The sequence below is a fragment of the Equus caballus genome, chromosome 28 (genome assembly GCF_041296265.1).
Source record: "Equus caballus isolate H_3958 breed thoroughbred chromosome 28, TB-T2T, whole genome shotgun sequence".
NCBI lineage: Eukaryota > Metazoa > Chordata > Mammalia > Perissodactyla > Equidae > Equus > Equus caballus.
The window spans coordinates 31,764,103-31,786,685 of record NC_091711.1 but is presented as its reverse complement, the minus strand read 5'-3'; the positions used below and the strand labels follow the sequence as shown (position 1 = coordinate 31,786,685).

General features: G+C 42.5%; 1 long non-coding RNA gene across 2 annotated transcripts in view; it reads right to left on the bottom strand.

The window, feature by feature from the left end:
• The window catches only part of LOC138921192 (uncharacterized), a 189,458-nt gene that overhangs the window by 141,188 nt on the left and 25,687 nt on the right, over positions 1-22,583 (bottom strand). For both annotated transcript variants that reach the window (XR_011433551.1, XR_011433552.1), the window contains exon 2: positions 510-703. This is a non-coding gene — a long non-coding RNA (uncharacterized lncRNA). The remainder of the gene's footprint in view (positions 1-509; positions 704-22,583) is intronic.

Below are 22,583 nucleotides of genomic sequence, written 5' to 3'. Positions count from 1 at the left end.
AGACGAGGAAGGCCAGTGGAGGTGGAAATCAGAATGGGTGACCACAGGACCAGAAGCAGAGAACAGAGGTAGGAACTGAGGAGCTAGCTGTTAACCTCCCCACGTCAGCGTCTTTCTCTGTAAATTGGGGTTAATAACCGTACTGACTCCATAGAGTCATTGTGAAGATTGAATGAGAGAAAGGATGAAAAAAGCCTAGCCCAGTGCCTGGCATATAGTGAGCAATGATGGGGAGGAGGAGGAGTTGGGAGAATCCGAGTGTGCTTGGGGCACTAACAGAGCACAGAAAATGAGATATGCAAGGGCCAGAGAGAGCAAGGTGAATGTGGGGGCTGCAGTAAACTGTTATCTGCTTCTCCTCTCTAGGGAGGTTGATACTCTCCTGCTTCTTAAAGGCATTCTTGGCTATGTGACTTTTTCGGCCAATGAAATGTGAACCAGTGATGCGTTACCTCTGGGCAGCAGCTTTAAGAGTAAGCGCATGGTTTGCTGTACTTTCTTTTCCTTACCTCAGACACTGTGGAGCATGGTTTGAGATGGAGCCTCTCTCAATCTGTAGGGCTGAACTGCTGTGATGATCAGAGTCCTTTTGCTGGCTTGCAATTGACATGTAACATGCATGAGAAAGAAATTTTGCTTCAATTCAATAAAATATGGAATTGTCAATTGCTGCAGGCTGAAAGCATCCTGGTGTTGCTGGAGCCTGAAATCAAAGGAAAAAATGTCAAGAGATGTGTCTGGTGGGTGAATGAGTCAAATCAGAGTCCTAGTGTGCTAAGATCCTCGAGATTTGGCCTGCAAATCACTGGAGAGATGCTTTAGTCAAACCCTCCTGCCCTTGAAGGGCTCACAGTCCTGTGACACATTCTTTGCATGGTGCCTAGTCAAAGGTCACACAACAATAACCATCTCCAAAATCCTCAGTGGCTCCTTCTTTGTCAAAAGATAAACTCACAATACTTCCATCTGGCATTTAAAAACCCATATAAATGGCCCTACCTACCCCACTTTGTAACAACATGGATCACCCATGCTGGTCTACTTTACAGTCTGTGGACCGCGTTGTGGCAATCCTACTTTTCACCCTCTATTCCTGTCTTTCTCTCTCACCTGCATTGATTCTCTTCTCCTCCCAATTTATCAAAGTCCCAGTGGAAAGTTGCACCTTTGAGGGATTGGAGCTCTTGTCCTGTTCAGTTTAATGGCACCTACAGGAACCCTGTTACCAACTTTTGAAAGCTTCTCTTGACTGAAGTTTCATTGGACCAGAATGCTCTCGAAGGTGCTTTTCAGCTGTAACACTTGCAACTTTACATTCCCATTCAGCCAGAGAAACTGCTGTCACCTCCAAACTCATTTACTCTTTAGTTTGCTCATTTAAGATGCTGTCTTACTTTATCTGGCATAAACTCCTTTCCCATCTCCTCCTTCTTCTGGAACCTGCAGAATTTGAAATCTTTGATGCATTCATTTCCCAGGTTCAGGAGAACCTCTCTTCTCCAAGTCTCATATTTCCATGTGGAGGGGCCTCCTTAGTTCACATTCCTGGTCTCTCTTGGCGCCTCCAGTCATTTCTCTCCTGTGATAGATGACTAACCCAACTGATGTTTGGAAGAAGGAACAGGATACTGGTGGCTCAGCCCCTTTTGAGTGGTTCTACTAGTGATCTGTCTGCAGAGGACATATTTGGCCTTCTTTCTGCCAGTAGATCTGGAGATGCCCCTGTGGGAGAGGCCGATCTGTCACTACCAGTATTACTAAAGTTTGGCTGCAAATGACAGAAAACTCAAAATGACCAGGATTTGAGTCAGATAGAAGTTTATTCTTTGTCGTATGTACGTGAAATCCAGAGTTCAGCAGTTCAGGGCCAGCATGGTGCTTCATTACTGCCCTAGTCAGCTTGAGCTACTATAACAGAATACCATAGGCTGAGTGGTTTAAACAATAAAAATTTGTTTCTCACAGTTCTGGAGGCTAGAAAGTCCAAGATCAGGGTCCAATTCAGTGTCTGGTGAAGGCCCTCTCCCTAGTCTGCAGAATGGCCGTCTTTCAGCTGTGTTCTCACATGGCACAGAGAGCGACCATCTCTCTCGGTCTCCTGTGACTAGATCACTAATCCCATTCATGAGGGCTCTATCCTCATAACCTCATTACCTCCCAAAGGCCCCGCCGCCAAATACCAAGGCATTGGAGTTAGGGTTTCAAAATGTGAATTCAGGGAGGATGCAAACATTCAGTCCATAGCACTCTGCCTTTGGCTCCCCCAAATTCATGCCCTTCTTACACGAAAAATACATTCATTCCATCCCAACAGCCCCCAAAATCTTAGCTCATTCCAGCATCAACTCTAAAGTCTAAACCAAGGTCTCATCTAAATATCATCTAAATCAGTTATGGATGAGACTTGAGGTACAACTCATCCTGTGGCAAAATTCCTCTCCAGCTGTGAACGTGTGAAACCAAACAAGTTACATGTTTCCAAAATACAATGGTGAGACAGGCATAGGATAGACATTCTCATTCCGAGAGAAATAGGAGAGGAAGAAGAAATGATGGGTCCCAAGTAAGTCCAAAACTTAGCAGGGGAAACTCCATGAGATCTTAAAGTCCTGAGAATAATCCTCTTTGGCTTGATGCTCTGCCTTCCAGACCCACTGAGGCAGTGGTCCTATCTTTTAGACCATTCTCAAGTACGAAAATCTGTATTAGTCAGGGTTCTCTAGAGAAACAGAATAAGAGAGAGAGAGAGAATTGGCTGAGAAGTCCCATGATCTGCTGTCTGCAAGCTGGAGGTGTAGGAAAGCCAATGAGATGGTCTTAGCTGGAGCCCAAGGACATGAGAACCAGGGTAAGTCCCAGTTGAAGTCTGAATGCAAGGGAAGACGATGTTCCAGCTCTTGCAGCCAGGCGGAGAGATCAGATTCTCTCTTCTTCTACCTTTTGTTCTATTCAGGCCCTCAACAGATTGGGATACCCATCCATATTTGGGAGGGTAAGCTGCTTTACTGAATCCATCAATTCAAATGCTAATCTCATCTGGAAACACTGTCACAGACACACCCAGAAATAATGTTTGCCCAAATATTTGGGCACTCCATGGCCTGGTCAAATTCACAGGTAAAATTTCCTATCACAATGGCCATCATAAAAGCAGGCTCCTTTTGTCTTATTGTTCCATCATGGTCAACATGCTGTTAGAACCTGATGATGTAAGATGGCTTCTTGAGTTCCAGCCATCACATCCACCTTTCAGTTAGCAGGAGGAACAAAGGGGATAAATAAAGACTTCCCTTTATGGGCAGTTCCTAGCACACACCACTTAAGGGCACCCACCACTTAAATTGTATTGGACTGGACTTAATCATATGGCCATACTAAGCTGCAAAGGAGGCTGGGAAATATGGTCTTTATTCTGATTGACTATGTGTCCCACCAAAACCTGGGAATTTTATTTCTAAAGAAAAAGAGGGATTGTATATTGGGAGCAATTAATCTTCGCTATGTAATTCATAAGAGGAATCAGCAATCCCACTTAGCCCATGGTTTAGAACCACATTCTCAATTTATCAGTCATAAAGGAGAAATTTGTATCTCCTTTGGCCTGCCTCCTATGTGACTCTCTCAATTGTTTCAAACTCAGAAGTGGAAGAAGTAATTTATTTACTGAAATCCAATACCTTCAACGTATCATTGCAAATCAATAGATCCGGTAAACTGAATACACCCGTCTCAACTTTGTTCTGGAAATAAGGTACTAATACACCAAAGAAGCATCCTCTATACCCCCTCCCAATAAAAATCCTAGAAATAATTACAGATAATATGATAAATGTGAAAATATGAAATTTTGCTATATGAGACAAGCAGCTTACAAGAATAGCATATAGCAATACTGAGAGACTGCTCTGGAGGAAGATGGATGGAAAAATACAGTCCTCTTATTTCTACCCATCCAATTCTCAAGTCAAAGAAAGACGTTAGCCATACACTCCCAAAGAACAAGGAGCTGATACATGAAAACTTACTTAAGTAGCTTGTAAGTTTTTTTTATTAAAGTGAGGCCAGAACCAACTTAATACTGAATTACCATGATTTTTTTACAAGAATTATATATATTTTATGTTAGATACATATGTTATTTTACGTATTAGATACATATTAGGTACATGTCTATTAGATACATATTTTTTGTTAGATACCAACAAATCTACCCATCACTTTTGTTTAAGGACACGTTATTCAGGAGAGAGCATTACTGCTGACAAAACACATTTGAATAAGTAAGATTCCTTCTCTTATTCACAGAATGATTCATTCCATGTCACACACACTTCATTTTTGACTCATAAAGTACGTCGCAACAGGCTTTGTAAGACTTATAATTATTGAGGCTATTTTCGTGCTGCTATTCAGCCTTTCCTAGCTTCTCTGAATTAATAACCAGTTTTTTCCTTCTCATTATTTAGTATCCAACCAAAGAGAACTGGTGTCAGCCAATCAGCTTCTTGGTTGATGACTCATTTGCATTCAAAAGTTTAAAAATATTGGGTCCTTATCAACAAAAATTAGGCCTGCTGCTACACACTCGGGCTCTGAGCTAGGTCAGGGGGTACAGTGGAAAAAAAAGACATGGCTCCTGGTCCAGTGCTCTAGCCTTCTCTTGCTGAAAACATAAATGCTAGATTACGTAGCCACTAAGATCCTTTCCAGAGATTTGTATTTTAATATAAAATAATTACTGCCACTGACTTTATCGCTAACAAACTGCCTTCGTTGAGCTCATCTGAGCTGCACAGAAACCTCAAGAGAGAGGCATCTCCATTATTAGTCCCATTTAACAGACCAGGAAATCGAGACTCGGGGTAAAAAGCTAGCTCCCGCATCACTTTGACTTTCACCATCAAAATTCTTTTTAAAAATCAAACTCCATACATTTCTCAATTCTGGAATTCTTTCCAGAATGTCTGGATAAAAAAAGTACGGAGTGTTTTCAAAGAGTGGTGCCCGAATTTCCAACATCAGCATCGTCTGGGGCTCTTGTCTAACAGGCAGGCTCCTGGGTCCCATCCCCGACCAACTGGGTCGGAATCCCGGGAGGGCTCCAGAAAAGAGGCAGGCTAACCAGCTCCCCCAGGTAATTAATTCTCCAGCCCATTACAGTTTGAGATCCACCAGAGGAGGCTCTCCACGGGCAGAGGAGGGAGGGCAGGACCTTCCAGGCAGGGAGAAATGTACAAACCAAAGTTTGGAATTATGGACGTCCATCGCAAACTCAGCATCCACAACAGAAATATTATCCATTGCATCAATTTCTAGATGATGTCATAGAATAACCACTGAGTTGAAAATCTTAAGGAGAGGGACTGAAATGCCTCCAGAGCCCTCGGTGCCCCGAGTCTCTGCAACACTTCCAACTTCTTCCATCAGGCACGGGCTGCAGCAGCTGGAAGGTCAAAAGTCTGCCCCTTTTCAAACCAGGGACACTGAATTTAATCCCAGACACGGTCTGCTGCTGCTGGCTGCAGAGATCTGCTTTCTTCCTCTGGGAGAAGATTTTTCTCACTGTGTTACATCTAGGTCCTAAACAGTGGACAGTAGTAATCAGTATGCCAGACCGGAAGCCAGGGGACTCAGGTTCAAATCCTGTCTCAGCGACCGTACTCATTATATCTCTTTGTTTGCAAGTCACCAAGCTAGTTTAAGCTAACAGGGGAATTTATTATAGAGACACGGGATGTCTCATAGATCCCAAAGGCAGATCCAGGCCTCTGGAAAGACTATTTTTTTCTCTATATTTTTCTCTACCTCGCTCAACGCATCTGTTCATTTTTCTTTCCTTTGCCAGAGTCGCTTTTCTGCTGCCATGCTTAGGGGATGGAACACAGCTGCCCCTCTGCTTCCAGTAATACCTAACAGTTGTTGTTCACTTACTTGGGTCAGACACTAGTCTAAGCTTTTTGTAAGTATTATTTTATTTAATCATTACAACAATTCCTTATGATAGGAATGCCATGATTACCTCTTTATACAGATATTTATACAGTGAGACACAGAGAAGTTAAGCAACCTGCTCAAAGACACAAGGCTAGTTCTGTTATGGATCCCAGGCAAGCTGAACTCAGAGCCAGTAGATTTATGTTCTGTCTTATATTCTCTCATGTCACACACTTGGGCTTAATGGCTGTCTCTCAGTCAAATTTCATGTTTCCAGTAGAAACAGCTTGTCCCAGTATGGCGGGGAGTGGGGTCACACAGTACAATCATGAATGAGGGGACTGTGCTTTCAGAAGTGAAAGCCTGGGGAAGCCCCTGTGATCCCGACAAAAGTGCCCTCCACACCTGCTAATCCAACCAAGTCTACAAGTCCCGTGCCATCTTTGAGTTTCAGTTTCTTCTACTATAAAATGAAGATGTTCATCCTGCCCAGCATTTCCCAGAATGTGTGTTGTAAAATGCTGGCTCCATGAGATGCTGTGCACATCAAGAGCTCTGTGGTCCACCGGGAAGTGGGTTTACTCTCTCCTCATCTTGGACACTCACAATGAAATCTTGTGTACTAAAGGCTCTGAAAAGTCCATTGGTGAAGATAATTGTTTAATCTTAACACGGTGTTTCCCAAAGATATCTGACTACAGAAACTCTGCCCCATCCTTTGTATAGACACTGAGCCTCCTGCTTTACAGGAACCATAGAGGAGTTCAAACAGGAATGCTGTCAACTTCCTGCCTCAAGCTCTTCAACTCTACCAACATCCTTGTCCCTCCCCTCCTCCTCCTCTCTCGTTACAATAGCAGAGATGCCCTTTCTAAGGCTCATCGGTCTGGATTTCACTTCCTCCTGCCTTTTCAGTAACCTTATACTATCCATTTCCTCCATCTCTCTCATGTCTCTCTGTATCTCTCCTACATTTTCAAACCTCTGGTCCCCACTCCCTCCCCCATAAAGCACTTAAAGATGGTAAAGTATCTTTCATCCTAAAGAAAAACTTTCCTCGGTTCTCACTTCCCGCTCCAGGTATCCTCTCTTCCCTTCCTCCACAGCCAAACGTCCCCAAGATGAATCTGCTCTATGCCCCACGTCTTTTCCCATTACATGGGCCTCTCCGACCTCGCTTCTGACCCCAACACTCACCACTTCCAAAATGGTTCCTGCCAGGGTCATCAATGGCCTCCATGTCATTAAATCCAAAGGACAATATTTTGGTCCTATCTCCCATCTCCTTGTAATAGCATATAACACTGCTGCTCAAGCCCTCCCTCTCAAAACGCTCTCCCATTGTGGTTTAAGGACTACAACCCTCTCCTGGAGTCCCTCCTGCTCCTCTGGCTGTTCCTCCCAAAACTCACACATCTCCATCCTGCCATTAAGTGTCAGAGGCCCTCAAGGTGAGTTCTCCAATTACTATCACCCACGGCTCCAATTATTATCTCCAGTCTAGTATTCTCCCCTAAACAGCATCCCTATATCTCTTTCTGCCCACTTGACATTTCTACTTGGAGAACTCACATAAGCCTCAAACTCGACACATTCAGAACATGATCTTCCCTCTATAATTTGATCCTTCTCCAGCGTTCCTCATCTCATGAGAGGTAATATTGTGCACTGAAATGAGCAAGCCTGTGATCACCCCTACTATTTTCCTTTCCTCATCTCTCATATCTACTCAGCACCAGATTCTACCTAGTTTAGTTCCTAAGTAACACTCAAATATATCCATTTCTCTCTATTTCTGTTTCCATCACCCTAGCTGAAACTGCCATCCTTTATCACCTGCTCTACTGCAATAAGTGGTCGTACTGTTTTCCCTCCTTGCCTTCCATTCTTTCTTCAGCTCCCAGCTAGAATTAACCTCTACTTAAAACCCTTTGGTAGCTTCCTGGTGCTTTTAGCCTAAAAACTGACATCTTTATCATGGCCTATAAGATCCTGCCTCATCTAGTCCCTGCTCTCCTCCCAGCCACACCTCTATTCACACTGCCCTTGCTCTTGGCACTGTGTGGGTAGAAATGAGGAATGCTGGCAAACAATCTACAATGCACAGAACAGCCCCTACAATAAAGAATTATCCCTAAATGTCAATAGAGCCAAGGTTAAAAACTCCAGTGTAAGCTAATCATTTCATCCCCGTTGCTAATGATTGGTTAAAACTCCTGCGGTACTGGGCATCTACCCGGCCACTGTTATAAAGATGGAAAGTCCATCTCTACAGTCAGATTGAGACAATATAGGCTATGTGCTCACCCCTGGACCTACACAGTCTCTGCAGAGAGAGAGGCACTCTCTCACTCTCTCTCTCTCTCTCTGTCTCTCTCTCTCTCCTCTCTCTCTCAGTAACTCTATCTCCCCCTCCCTCTCCATTGGTTGGAAACAAGAAAGCATGTTGCCCTACCTGCTGCTGAAAAACACCTTATGGCCAATAAAGAAAGCAATCCAAGAACACACTCATACACCAAGGATGGTAGTGTAGAGAGTCAGAGAACCCGGACTTTATGGTATTTTTGAGCTATCGGATCAACCCAACGTGAAATCCACCTTACCGCTGAACTCCATATTACAGGAGACAAATAAATGTCCTAGTGTACAAGTTAGTTTGAATCATGTTTTTGTTACTTGAGATATTGTCAAATTTATCTGTATTGTTCCTTTCAGTCCTTTATGATTCAATAACTTTATGATTCTAGATGTGGCTAAGATCCTTCTAGCCCCAGACATATTCGGTGAAAAGGTAAACAATTCTAAGAGGTGCTGGTAGAAGAGGGCAGGGAAGACGACATTTTCACCAAATTAATGAATACTTCTTTTCTTGTTTACCACTTGGACCACTACACATTTCCTATGCCTCTCAAATCTATTTCAGATATATTCAGGATGTGACAAAAGGCAGACAGCTTATTTTACTACAATGATGACAGGTGTGTTTGCGACCCCATCAACCTTCCTTCTGCCTGCTTCAAAGGCTCTAGTCCCAAACAGCTGCTCCTTTCCCTGCTTCTGATGTTGTAGATGTTCAGGAACCATCTACCCACCATCATCATCGTCGTCATCCATCACAGCTTCAGCTGCTGTGGTCACTTGCCATGACCATTAGGCATTGTCTTTAGGACAAACTAACCTAAATTGCTGAGTTCTGTGTTTGGACAGCCTTTAAACAATATCGGTGATAACTAGATTATTGAGTGCTTGTGGTAATCCATGCCCAGCACTTAAACACCTTCCTTCAACGAATCTCACAGCCACTCCATGACTCAGGCTCTATTATTAACCCTGTTTTCCAGATGAGGTAATGGGCCACAGAAAGGTTAAATAATTTGCCAAAGTCCACACAGCTGGTAAATGAAGCCATTTTTCCTGGACCATAGAAAATAAAAGCAGAGCAGATGAAGTCCCTATGGTTTAGTTTGTTTTAATTCAATTAGTCTTTTCTAAAATTTCAATAAAAAACAATAGATACACAAGATGACCTATACAAACAGTGTGGAGAGTGATAAAATGAAAAGTAGAAGTCTTCCTCACCTGGTTGTCCCTTTCTAGCCGTCCTGTTCAGCTCTGCAAAGTGTAACAACTGCTAAAAGTTTCTGGAGGATTCTTTGCTGAAATTCCTTTTACATACACAGAAAAGTAAGTCTCCCCTCAAAGTCTACTTCCCCCCTTTCAGGGCAGCACTCTCATGAGACAACCATCCTTTGCCTTTTTCCTCTGTCTTTCCCACCTCTGTTCCCCTCTCCAGGTTTCTTTGCCCCTTCCTGGAGGGCAGGAACTGCCCATTGCCAACTTCAGCACAGTCAAGTCATTTTGGGCACAATCACCGGAGAATGAGAGGTTGAGGGCTCAGTTACCAGCATCTTGTGATGAAAGATCAAAAAAGAAAAATCCTGAAAAGCAGAAGTTTCCTGTTGGGCAGCTCTCCCTTTCTCATGTCTAAGTTGTCACCCTAAATCCACAGACTCTGCCTAGTTGCTGAAATGTCAGGGTGAGCCCTCAGCTGGACAGTTAAATAAACACAAGAGGTCACTGGCAAAGAAAGACATTCCCAAGGATCTGTGCTCTCCTAGAGATCCCCAAGGGAAGACAGTCCCAAGTATTAATTTGGGGTTCTACCCTTTATTCTGCTTTCCCCACTAGCTGCATATATTTTTGCTGTTGTTCTTTAAGTTCAAGTATGGCTTTCTCAAAAGGCTTTAGGAAAGAACTTTTCAAATAAGGCCTTCCAAAGGCCGTCTCTTCCAAATGCTTGCTCTCTCTGGGAATGGCACCTAGTCTCATCCCAGCTCACTCTCCATCTCTCCATAGAATTGCTCAATAGCGTCAGCCTAAGTGTTAGTGTGTAACAAACATTTATCCCTTAGAAAACCAAGTGGAAATTGGGCAATGGGCAGTGGATCTCTCTAGGATCTAATCAATGCTGTTCACTCCTGAGAAAGATGTATGGCTGTGGCTCAGGTAAGTGGAGTGAGAGCTCCGAACCCACACCTGGAAGATTCATGATATTGATGACTGGACAGTGACTTTGAGAGGTGCCCTAGTCCATAAGGAAGACACTTGACCAGCTGGTGCAAAGCAAAAATAAATGAAGATGCCTCATGATTGTACACATGCCCTGAGCCCATAACCCACAGTTTGATTTTGGAATAGTAACTAAGATTGCTCCTTCCAAGAAAAGGTGTAAAATATAAAGACTTGATCTTGTTTTAGATACAGCTCTATCTGTCTTGCAAAGTCCATCACCTCCACCTTGATGCTATCTACCTCCTTAGTCATACTCAACTCCCCAGCCACCACCACTACCACCAGACAAGCTGTCGGTACTCTTCATTTATATCACAGCTGAGCTGATATTCCAAGTTCCATCTTGTGTGCAAGACTAGAGCATAAACTTCTAGTTTCCAAACACCTTCCATTGATTGATGGTGCCTGCCTCCTGGGCCTTGTGCTGATTCAAGAGGAAAAACTGATGTTTCTGTCATGGGTACATAGTTGAGGAGTTGGAGAGTTGGATTGCTGAGGGCTTGCAACCCTGGCAAATCTCTTTTCTATCAAATTAACTTGATATTTAGCACCTCTCAGGAACTGGATTAGGTTCATTCATTCATTCCACACATACTTCTTAACATCTATTATATGCCTGACACTGTCATTGGCACTTGAGATATTTTAGTGAACAACGCAAAGACCTTCGCCCTTATGCAGCTGACATTCTTTAGCAAAGTACAGAAGAGGCAGGAGTGAAGGTGGAGACAAAGAGCAAACACTAAACATGATAAACAAGCTAAATTATAGATTATGAGAAGTACTACAAAAAAAGAGAAAAAAGAATAAATCAGGATAAAGAGATCAGAAGTGATTGGGGTGGAAGGGTCAGATTATTATTAAAATAACGTGTTTAGGGTAGGTTTCAGTGAGAAAGTGACCAAACAGGTGGCACAGAGACCTTAAGACTGGTGATGCTTCAATGCTGCTGTGTGAGCGAGGTGGCCAGTACAGCTGAAGTGGAATGAAGTGTGGGAGGGTAGTAGAAGATGAGGTAAGGAGAGTTAGGGATGACAGATGCTGTAGGATCTTTTACTGTAAGGAAAATAGGGAGTCAGTGGAGAAAGGCATCCTTTGCTTTGTTGCCCACCCAGCACCTATCTCCCGTCTTTTATCGCACTTCAGTTTTTCCACTCCACCCCCACTCTCAGTCCATGTGGTTTAGTTGGGGCTGACCTCATGATCCAGGTTTGGACACCCAGGTCTGGCAAATCAGTATCCTGGTCACAGGGATTGGTTCGGAGGTGGACATTTGACCCACCCAGGATTTTCATTGAGCTAAAGAAGAAAGAAGTATGCTCTTTCTGCCTGGATTTCCCGGTTGATAGAGTAAATCTGGAGCTTTCAGCAACCATTGTGGCATCATGAAGCAGCAGCTTGCCTCAGAATGATGCCTGCACAGAGCCTAGGAATGGACATACACAGATTCCTGTTGACACCATTTGAGTACCTGGATCTAACCCCACCTGAAGCTAGTGTCCCCAGCCTTTTTCATTATGCTAATAATTTTCCTTTTTGGCTTGAGCTAGTTTAAGTTGGGTTTCTCTTACTTGAATGGAAAAAGTACTGACTACAAGACAGATGGATGCAAATTAGTTGCCATTTTACAATAGCCTTAATGTCTTGCCTCTTCAACCAAAGGAGTAACTAATGGCGGGCAAGATGGCAAAGAGCACATGTGAATTGTGAATAAAATTTAAGAGAACTTCAAACAACACTCCTGTCCTGTAGCTCTTACAGCTGCGACCAATAAATTCTCCACCTGTGCACCAAGTCTCACCTAAGTTCATGAGAAATTTTCTGGGAAAACATGGAAAGATTGGAATTAAGGGCTCAAATTAAGAATAAAATAGGCCTTGCATCTAGGCCCCTCTGACCCTTATAGCCCAGCTCCCTAATAAGTGACCTTCTGCCTCCCCCTGTGTCTGAGTTCTTTTTGGCCCTGAAGGTGCTAGGGACTTCACTTCATTCCCCTTACCCCAGTGTCCCTGTGCCTGCCTGTAGTACATAGAATTGTTAACCCCAATTCTTCACTCCTCCTGCATTCACACCCTTGCAATGGCTTCCTCATGGATGCAACACACTTCCCTACCCTTTGACTTTGAGTGTGGCCACATGACTTGCTTTGGCCAATGACCTGTAAGAAGAAATAATAGGGAGCTAGTTCCAAGCTTAGGCCTTAAGAGGACTCGTGTGTTTCTGTTGACACTCTCATGGCTTTGTTATCATCAGAAGTCATCCTACTGGTGCCAAAGGAGAATGAGAGACTTGCGACAGCCTCTCCATTGGCAATAGCCTGAAGCTGAGCTACCTCAACCTAATCACAGACCTACATTTTAGAGCCAGAGCTTTCCACCCACATCCCACCTAGATGAACAAACCACAGCCAACTTTCAAAAGCACTGGAAATAATAAATGGTTATTATTTTAAGCCACATAATTTTGGAGTGATTTGTTATGCAGTAATTGCTAACTGATACACTGACTTCCTTAAACTGGCTTCTAATACCTCCTTCCTGGGTCATATTCTTGGACAATCACTGACTTTCTGTGCCTCCTAAACATCCTGGGCAACCTGGAATAAGATATTTCAACTCTGTATATCTGAAAAGACTTCTCTTTTCTTTCCCATAGGGTTGCTAGGTAAAATATAGGATGTCTAATTTAATTTGTATTTCAAATAAAAACTGAATATTTGTTAGTATATTTTGAGCAATATTTGCAAATATTTATCTGAAATTCAAATTTAACTGGATATTTTGCAATTTTATTTGCTAAATCTGGTAACCCTGCTCCTCTACTCCTTACTCTGGTTGGCTTTTGTTTCATTTTGTTTTTTGCTGAGGAAGATTCATTGTGATCTAACATCCGTATCAATCTTCCCCTTTTGTATGTGGGTTGCCACCACTGCATGGCTGCCAATGAGTGGTATAGGTCCGCACCCAGGAACTGAATGGGGCGCCGAAGTGGAACGTGCTGAACTTAACCACTAGGCTACAGGGCCAGCCCCTCTGGTTGATTTTGAAAAAAGAAAAAGATGTCCCCCGCCCCCTACACGCACACTTAAGGCTTAGGATCATTTATTCTATCACTTCCCAGACGAGTTACTTGCAATGAAAGTTTAGAACATTAGTTCTTTGTCCATCTGTTAGAAGTGATTGCCCTGTGAATATTATCTCCAAATTCCAAGGCACAGAGGTGAGCGAAGGAAGATATCTGGAGTTGTTTACACTCCTCATGCCGTTAACTGAATCAGGGTAAGGACTCCATTTCTCTCTAACTATTATGAAAGTCTGTCCATTGTCAATGCATTGGAGGTAAAACAGAGAGTTCAATACCAGCAGCCACGTACTGAGATTGCAAATGGCTGCTTATCATTCCTCAGTTCATAGAAGGATCATATCTTTTATTGTCAATTTGATTAAAGGCTTCTGCTTCAAAATAAAATTCACGTCCAAGGGGCTTTCATTTTCCCTTTGATAAACAGGCATAATTCACTTTTCTTTAATGTTATTCCAAAGAGCGTTGTGTTACAATGGGGTTTTTGTGATGCCCCAAAAACATTTTTGAAACTGTTCTTATCTTTCCAGGCTCTTGCTAACAGCCACCACAATACTCTCTTGGGCATAAGTGTGCCTTGTCTAGCAAAGGCTCAAGAAATAAGTTTATAGCCTCTGAAGTTGGATCTCCTGGGTGAGAGGGAGAAAAGGTTGCATATAAATTCTTTCCCATAAAAGCCTTTATCGAATGACTGAAACACAGCATACTAGGTAACTAGTTCCAGATTCACTTTTAATCAGAATTCTGTGAGCACCAACTAGGTACCAAGTGGTTCATAGAGCAGTGGTTCTTAACCTTGACTGTACCTTAGAATCAAACAGGGAGCTTTTTAAAAATATGGCTCCCTGAGGCCCACCCCAGGAGATTCCAGTTCAATTGGTTTGGGGTGGGGGCTGAGCGTCAGTATTTTTAAAAGCTCCCTAATGATTCAAGGTGGAGGCAGCAGTAAGCAATACTGATATACTATACAATTTCATTTATTCTACCCAGCAGTTAGACAAGGGCGGCAGGAGTAGCATGGGTAACATACAAGGAGATCGTTGGCTGTAAAGCAGCCTCCGTGGCCTCAAGCTTGGGCCTATTTCATGCTCAATTTCATACCACGACAGCTCAGGACACTAGGGGACTACAGGAGATCCTTTTTCTTTTTAATTTTTTTGAGTCCTCCAAAAAGAGTATAAATGCTCAGAGTATCTCAGAAAATTAAACTCAACATACCAAAACGTGATAGATACATTGTAAACTTTGTATTATCAAGTACTTAACACACATAAAAGTAAAGGAACAGTAAAATGATCCCCATTACCCATCACTCACCTCCAACAATTATACGCATTTTTCTAGTCCCGTTTCCCCTCGGTGCCCCAGGAGTTTTGTTTATTTTGTTTTACTAGATTATTTGAAAGCAAATCCCAGTCATCATATTGTTCACCTGTAACTACTCCAACATTTATCTCTAACACCTGAGGACTTTTTTGTTGAGGTAAAATAAAAATAACATAAAATTTGCTATTTCAACCATTTTTAAGCGTACAGTTCAGTGGCATTAAGTACATTCACATTGTCGTGCAACCATCACCACTATCCATCTCTAGAATCTTTTTCATCTTCCCCAGTTGCAACTCTGTACCCATTAAACAATAACTCCCTATTCCCCCTTTCCCTAGACCATGGCCACAACAGGTCTGCTTTCTGTCTCTATGGATTCACTACTCTAGGTACCTAGTATAAGTAGAATCATACAACATTTGTCCCATTGTGTGTCTGGCTTATTTCACTCAGCATAACGTCTTCACGATTGATCCATGTTGTAGCATGAAACACCTGAGGACTTCTCTTCTGTGGCAAAACCCAATATCATTTTCATCCTTAAAAAAATTAATATGATATTATTATGATAAGTTTTCTTCCATTTAACAGTGCCTTCTCACCCAAAACCTCGCATTTTTGTGTCATTCATTTGTTAGAGAAACGGAGTCATTTGTCCTGTAGAATTGCCCACATTAGATTTGGCTGGCTGTATTCTCGCTCCTGGGAAACATTCAACATACTCCTCCCCCCATTATTTCCTAAAAATTGTTGGGTAGATCTAGAGGCTTGACCACACTATTGTGCAATTTTTTGGCAAGAAGACTTCATGGGGAGTGTGACATACACCATATTGTGCCATTCAGAGGCCAGTAACGTCTGACTGTCCTACTTTCAGTGATGTTCAGATTGCTCAGGTGATGTCAACCCGATCTCTCCATCCACCTCCTGCGTGATGGAATTTCAACAATGAGAGAAGCCAGGCTGAGTTTACGACCCCTTGCCTAGCTGCTCTCATCTGTTCAAAGGAAGAAACAGGACCAAAGAAGTTTAATGACGTGTTCAACATTATTTGTGTGTCAACCAGTATTTATCAAGCTTCCACTCCTGGGAGAACCCAAGGCTCTTTCCACGTAAAGTTTCACTGCTCTTCCCTTGCTTCCACGTGGTTAAGTTCTTAAAGAACTTGGTAGGCTATGAAAACTGCCTAAAGTAGACTATAAGACCCAGAAGGGAAGAGATATTATCTACTTATTTTCCACTGACCCCCCTGCACAGAGCATAGTTCCCGGCACAAAGCAGGGGGCTAATAACTACTTGTTATATAAAAGAAAGAAAGAATGGGTGAATGAAATGAATGACTAATTAACTTCACTAAAAGATGCATGAACTTTTGGGGCACTTTTCCAAACATGTGTCTCCCCATCTCCTTTACATACATACATTTTCATAAAAGAAAGCCCAAATAGTTCTTCTTAGATTCTGTCCATGATTCCACCTCACTGTGAATTTTAGACATTTGTAAAGAGCAGTGTGATCCTTTGCCAAGCGCCTTTTCTGGGAGATCTCATGAGGAGTCAAGGACTGGCTTTGATTTTCCCCAAGGGCTTTGAAGTTTCTTACCTGGACACTCTGTTGCCTCTCTACAATTTCCAGAGAGCAGCCAGGGTGAAATTTTTCAAGTGGAATTCTGATCATGTCATTCAGCCACTGAAAACCCTCCAGTGTCCTTGCATTGTGCTTACAATAAAGCCCACACTCCTAGCGGGATCCCCAAGTTCTTGCCCATCTTAGCTTGCGTCCAGCTCTCTAGCCTCATCTCCTAGCATCTCTTCTCCTACACCGGCCTCCTTTCATTTCCCTGACCCCCAGAACCTGCATTCCATTCCCACCAAGGCCCCCGCATCTGCTTTTTGCTCTGCCTGGTCTGCTTTTCAGCATCTCTTCCTAAGGGTGGTTTGTCTTCATCCTTCAGGCCTCCGATCAACTGCCCTGGGACAACGCTATTCAAAAGGGGCCTCCTCTATCCCATCACCCTGTCAACATATGTAATTATTTATTTGTTCCTCTGTTTATTATCCGTTTTCTCCATCAGAATAGAAGATCCGTGAAGACATATTATTTATCTTATTCACTGCTCTATTTTCAACAACTAGCACAGTGCCTGGTACAGAAAATGAGCTCAGTAACTATTTACTGGGTGAATGAATTAAGGAAAACCTGTAAAAGCTTGTGAATGCAGAATTCCTAAATACTTGCATCAACCTGCTCCCCTACCCTGGTCCTCGCGCCAGTACACAGCCAAACCTTTTGACACACCATAGTTCATTCAGCTTGGTCCCAGACTCTAGGAAAGGTTGAAAGAACCCTAATTTGTTGAAATCACACATCCAATTTCTTTCACGTTAGGCCTCCTCCCACCTTGGGCCCCAGGGTCTAACTCCCAAGGTTGCGGCTTGTTCCTGGACCTAAATATCTACATTATTTCTCTGGTCATACGTAGACTGCTTTGTTCTCCCTCTGCCTTATTCTTGTCCACTCTCCTCTCACCCTATGAGTTCAAGTCCTGGTCCTTATCCAAGTCCCTGTGCTGGGGCCATGCTGCTGCTGACTTGCCAGATCTACCCCCATAGCTCCGATCAAAGCCTTTTCCTTTTCCCTTCTCCCGACCTGTCCCAAAGCAGCCAATACCCGCATGTTAGGTGCTGTTACACCAAGAGCAAACAAACTTGGCTTGCCCCTCCTCTGTGGAAGGCAGAAGGGTGTCCCCAAGATCTTGAAAAGAAAGAGGAAGTGGATCTGTTTCTCTCATAAACACTTAGAGTAAAAAGAAACGTCAGCATTTTAGATTTGAACTATTAAGTTGAACCACATGAAATTCCCAGTATGCCACCTACCAAAAATAGAAGGTTCATACCACTCAACCTAAACATTTCCCGGCCTACCTCTCCCACTCGGGCATGGCACGCAAAGTGATTGTCAGCTGTTTTGGACTAATTTGCAGTGAAGAAAATATGTACCATAATTAAAGGATGAAGTCTGGGACCAAACAACTCTATGGAGGAGGAAGCCTTCCCAACACCTCGGCCACTGCTTAGGACACTTCAGCCCAAGGATTAGAAGGGACTATTGGTCCTTCATTCACTCCCTCAGTACACATGCATTCAAGTCCTACTGCATGCTTGGCATTATGCCTATAATCTAATATTTATCTTTACACTTTATGTTTAATCCCAGGCTTATTCTTCTTTTCTAGGAAGGCCTTTGTGTTAGAAACAGCTCTGGTGTAGAGTCAGAAAAACCATGGTTCAGCTCCCAGGTCTGTTCTTAATTAGCTGTATGACCATGAAGGAAGTTGCAGACTCTGAGTCTCAGTCTCTTCATTGATAAAATGGATATAAAAAGTAACCACACTTTCATACTTTCAGGATGTAATAAGTTGATCCATATGGCAAGTGCATTCACCATGGGCAGGTTCCCTTCACTTCTCCTTTTTTCATAAAACCTTTATCTATTCTCAAGTTTATTCATAATAGCTATGGCCTTTTTTGTTCAAGTTGGAGCGGACACTTAAATTAAGCAGGAGAAAAGTCTAGGGTAAGGTTCATAGACACCAGGTTAAGAATCCCCGATGTATGATTAGATACTTAATACCCAGTAGATGACTTTGACCCCAAATGATCAATGTTGCTGTTAGCTTTCCTGTTCTATTTTTGGATGTTTTATAAACATACCTGTATCAAAGAGCAATATCAGAGTTTGGCTATCACACTGAACTTTGCTGCTGCCCAAAGCCCTCAGCCAATGTGACCATTGGTCATGACTAATTTTTGGCAAGGCTACAAGGAGGAGTCAACCCTGTATAACTTGAGAAGACTTTTTGGAAGACAATTTGACTGTCCATATTAAAAACCCAGAAATGTATATAACTTGTACTCTAGAAATTCACCATTAAGAATATCTGGTGAGAAAGTCATTCGTTAGATGTTTGTTTATAAAAACTGTGGGGGGGGAATCCCTCAATATCCAACCAGAAGTTTAATTAAATCAAGTATGGCTACTCATAAAATGGAATACAACTAAGCCATTAGAAATCTCATGATGAAATGAGAAATGTAATCTTTATTCACTTAGCAATCTAAGTGAATAAACTTGACTATAAAACAGTACAGTACTATGCTTATCTTATTTTCCTAAATACACCAAAAGTTTAACAGGGGTTACATCTGCATGGAGGGATTATTGGTGATTTTTATCATCCTCTGTGCTTTTCTATATTTTCCAAATTTTCTGCAATCTATATAAAGTACTTATAATGCTTTCAAAATTAGAAGGTGGGGCTAAGGATGCATCTTTTTGTTTCTAAGTAGTTAACTTAAAAACAACTCTTTAAACAGTACTCCACTACAGGGGAACAAAGCAGAGAACAGGGACAAATGGCCACTGTTACATCATGGTTATGAAATAGTTAAAGTTCAACCTTGTTGCTGTTTCCCTGTTCTGTGTTGGTACATGTTTAAAGGATGTGGTTGTGAGTTTTCCAGGCTACATATAAAAAATTGCCTTGGCCAGTTGCATTCAACTCAGTGAATAACACAATGGAATGTCAGCACAGCAAGAAATCTTAGAAATCAATTTGTTTTACTCCCTTTCTTAGAGGAGGCATCCAAGCTCAGAGGAGCCAAGTGACTCGTCTTAGGCTGCAGAGCTAGTCTTGTCCTTATATATATGGCACTACGTAGCAAGTACACTGGGGTTCATATGATGAATGGGGAAAGATGATCACAGATTAGGAGGACCCTTCACAAAACTATCCTTTTGGAACAAGGTGGGGTATAAAAAACAGTAACAAGACAAGACGAAAACTGTGTTCGCCAGCATTCCACTTGAGGAGAGCTCAGTGTTTGTTTCAAGGAATGTTGTGATAAGCTTGCTTGGACCAGAAGCTGAGGCTTTGGGGCCATGAAATGGTTGGTGCCAAGGCTTCGGGGGGCGGGGGGGGGGGGGGCGTTGGGGGTGACAGAACTTCTCTGCGTAAGAGGAGAGCATTGTATTTGTTCCTTAAAAAGGGAAAGATGGGGAAAAAGGAGAAAGGAGAAATGTTGGTCATGAAATGTTGGTGAGCAGATGTTTTTTTGTGAGGTCCATGAGATAGCTGAGTTCTGTATCCAAGTTCTGGCAACCAGTAGGCTGACTTACCCCAACTCATGCCAGGTTTCCTGGGACATTCCCAGCTTTAGCAGTGACAGTCCCATGTCCCAGAAACCCCTCGGTCCTGGGCAAACCAGGGTAGTTAATCACCCTAGGGCAACATGCGCAGTTATGGGAGTGGGAGACCTCATCTGACATGTAGGTTACAAAACAATTTTTAAAAGTCCAAGAGACTGTCAAATTTTGCAAAACGTTGTCAAATTTTGCCACAGGTTAAATGAGCAAAATGGGAAGAAAACATCTCTTCCCACATCCAAAGAATCTATAATTTTTCAAAAGCCACTTTCTAGGCTACAACAATGCTTTAAATTATTTATGAATGGGAGAAGCTTAGTTAGAAAGCTTCTCTCTTGCCATTTTTGTGCCCAAAGACCAGGAATTAAATTCCTGCTGTGCCAATTGTGCAACTTACCAGACCTCTGTGATATATGTAGAAATTGTCTCTGCTGTAAATAAAACGAAACTTTCATGTATTAAATGGAGCTATAATTGTCATACTACTTCAAAGTACCAAGGATTAAATGAGCTCATGTGTGTAACAATGACTTTGAAATCATTAGTTTCTCTGGCTTTTTCTGGTTAGGGTTGTAGTTTGCATTGCTATCCCATGTTTAGATCCTCTGCAAATACACTAACATTGAAGGCAGAAGAAAGATGGATACAAAAGTTCAACATCACAGTGCTTGGCCAGGAGCTGTTCCTAAGACCATAGAAGCTGCCACATTTTCCTTTCCTAGGCTTTCCCACTTTTTCTTTCTTAGTCTCTCTAAATCTCTGTGACTCCTGAGTGAGGATTTGGGGAGCCACACCCATGCTTCTCCTGCTTTGGAGGAGAACCTGTACCTTGGAGGAAGAGTCAGGACAGGTGGAAACAGATGTCCCTTCCTCCTGGTCATTCCATAAAGGCCCTCGGAGCTCAGCACAGTTCTCATAATAGCCTTTCTTATGGTATCTTTGTAAGATGGACTAAGGAGGAGGTGATGGAAAGATGTGAGCTGAACAATAATACTGTCCATTGAACTACTAAGTAGGAGTTAAGAGGACCTGGTTCTAGTGAGTAGAGAATGATGGTTCTTAACCCAGGATGAGCTTCAGAATCACTTTGGAAATTTGTTAAAAACAGAGATGCCAGGGTATCCATTACAGATTTCATCAATCTGTAGGTCAGCTATGGTCTGAACGTTTGTGTGCCCCTCAAATTTATATGTTGAAATCCCAACCCCTCAGGTAATGGTATTAGGAAGTGGGGCCTTTCAGAGGTGATTAGGTTATGAGGGTGGTGCTCTCATGAATGGGACTAATGCCCCCACCTTGGCCAGCCCAGTGGCATAGTGGTTAAGTTCGCACTCTCCACTATGGTGGTCCAGGGTGCACAGGTTCAGATCCCTGTCACAGACCTACACACTGCTCATCAAGCTGTGCTGTGGTGGCATCCCACATACAAAATAGAGAAAGATTGGCACAGATGTTAGCTCAGGGCCAATCTTCCTCACTAAAACAAAAAAATGCCCCAAAGAGAGCCATTGCCCTTTCTGCCATGTGAGGAGATAATGAGAAGTCTGCAGCCTGGAAGAGGTCCCTTACCCAACCGTGCTGGCACCCTGATCTTGGACTTCCAACCCCGAGACAGTGAGGAATAAATTTCTGCTGTTTATAAGCTACCTAGTCTGTGGTATTTTGTTATAGCAGCCCAAACAGACTAAGACAAGGTTTATATTTTTAGCAGGAACCTGTATATTTAATTTCCTCCTCAGGTAATTCCAACGTATAGCCTTGGTTGAGAACCTTGAGTATAGTGTATGTGTGTCACAATGGGTCTCAGACTGGGTGGTTTTGAGGCAAGTGGAATACAGACTGCACTTTGAGAAAGGCTGCTGCAATGATTAAGAGCACAGGGTCTAGAGTCAGGAAGACCTGGGCTGGGATTCTAGCTCTGTCCCTATGTGATCGGACAAATTACTTAATCTCAGTTCTCACTTTTCTTAAGCATAAACTAGGAATGAAAATAGGATCTTCTTGTTAGATGAAAGGAGAGAGTGTTAATGAAATGTTTAGAAGAACAGAACAAGGAACACAATAAATAGTAAAAAAATGGTCATTACTCTACTTCTAATTAGTCAATTAATGCTCTATGACCCTCAAGATCCTCATCCATAGAATAGAGTGCTCTCAAGATCATCTCCAAGGTGCCTCTCTTTTCCAACTCTCTGATTGCGTAGACTGTAAAACAGGCATTGGCAAACTTTTTCTCTAAAGGAACAAATAGTGAATATTTTAGTCTTTGAAGGCCATAATGCCTCTGTTGTGACTACTAGACTCTGCCATTATAATATGAAAGCAGCCATAGTTAATACATAAATGAACAAGTGTGACTCTATTTCAATAAAATTTTGTAATAAAAACAGATGATGGGCTAGATTTGGCCCCAGGCTGTAGTTTGTAGAACTGTGGTATAAAGGATAAAAGGAGAAGGTACG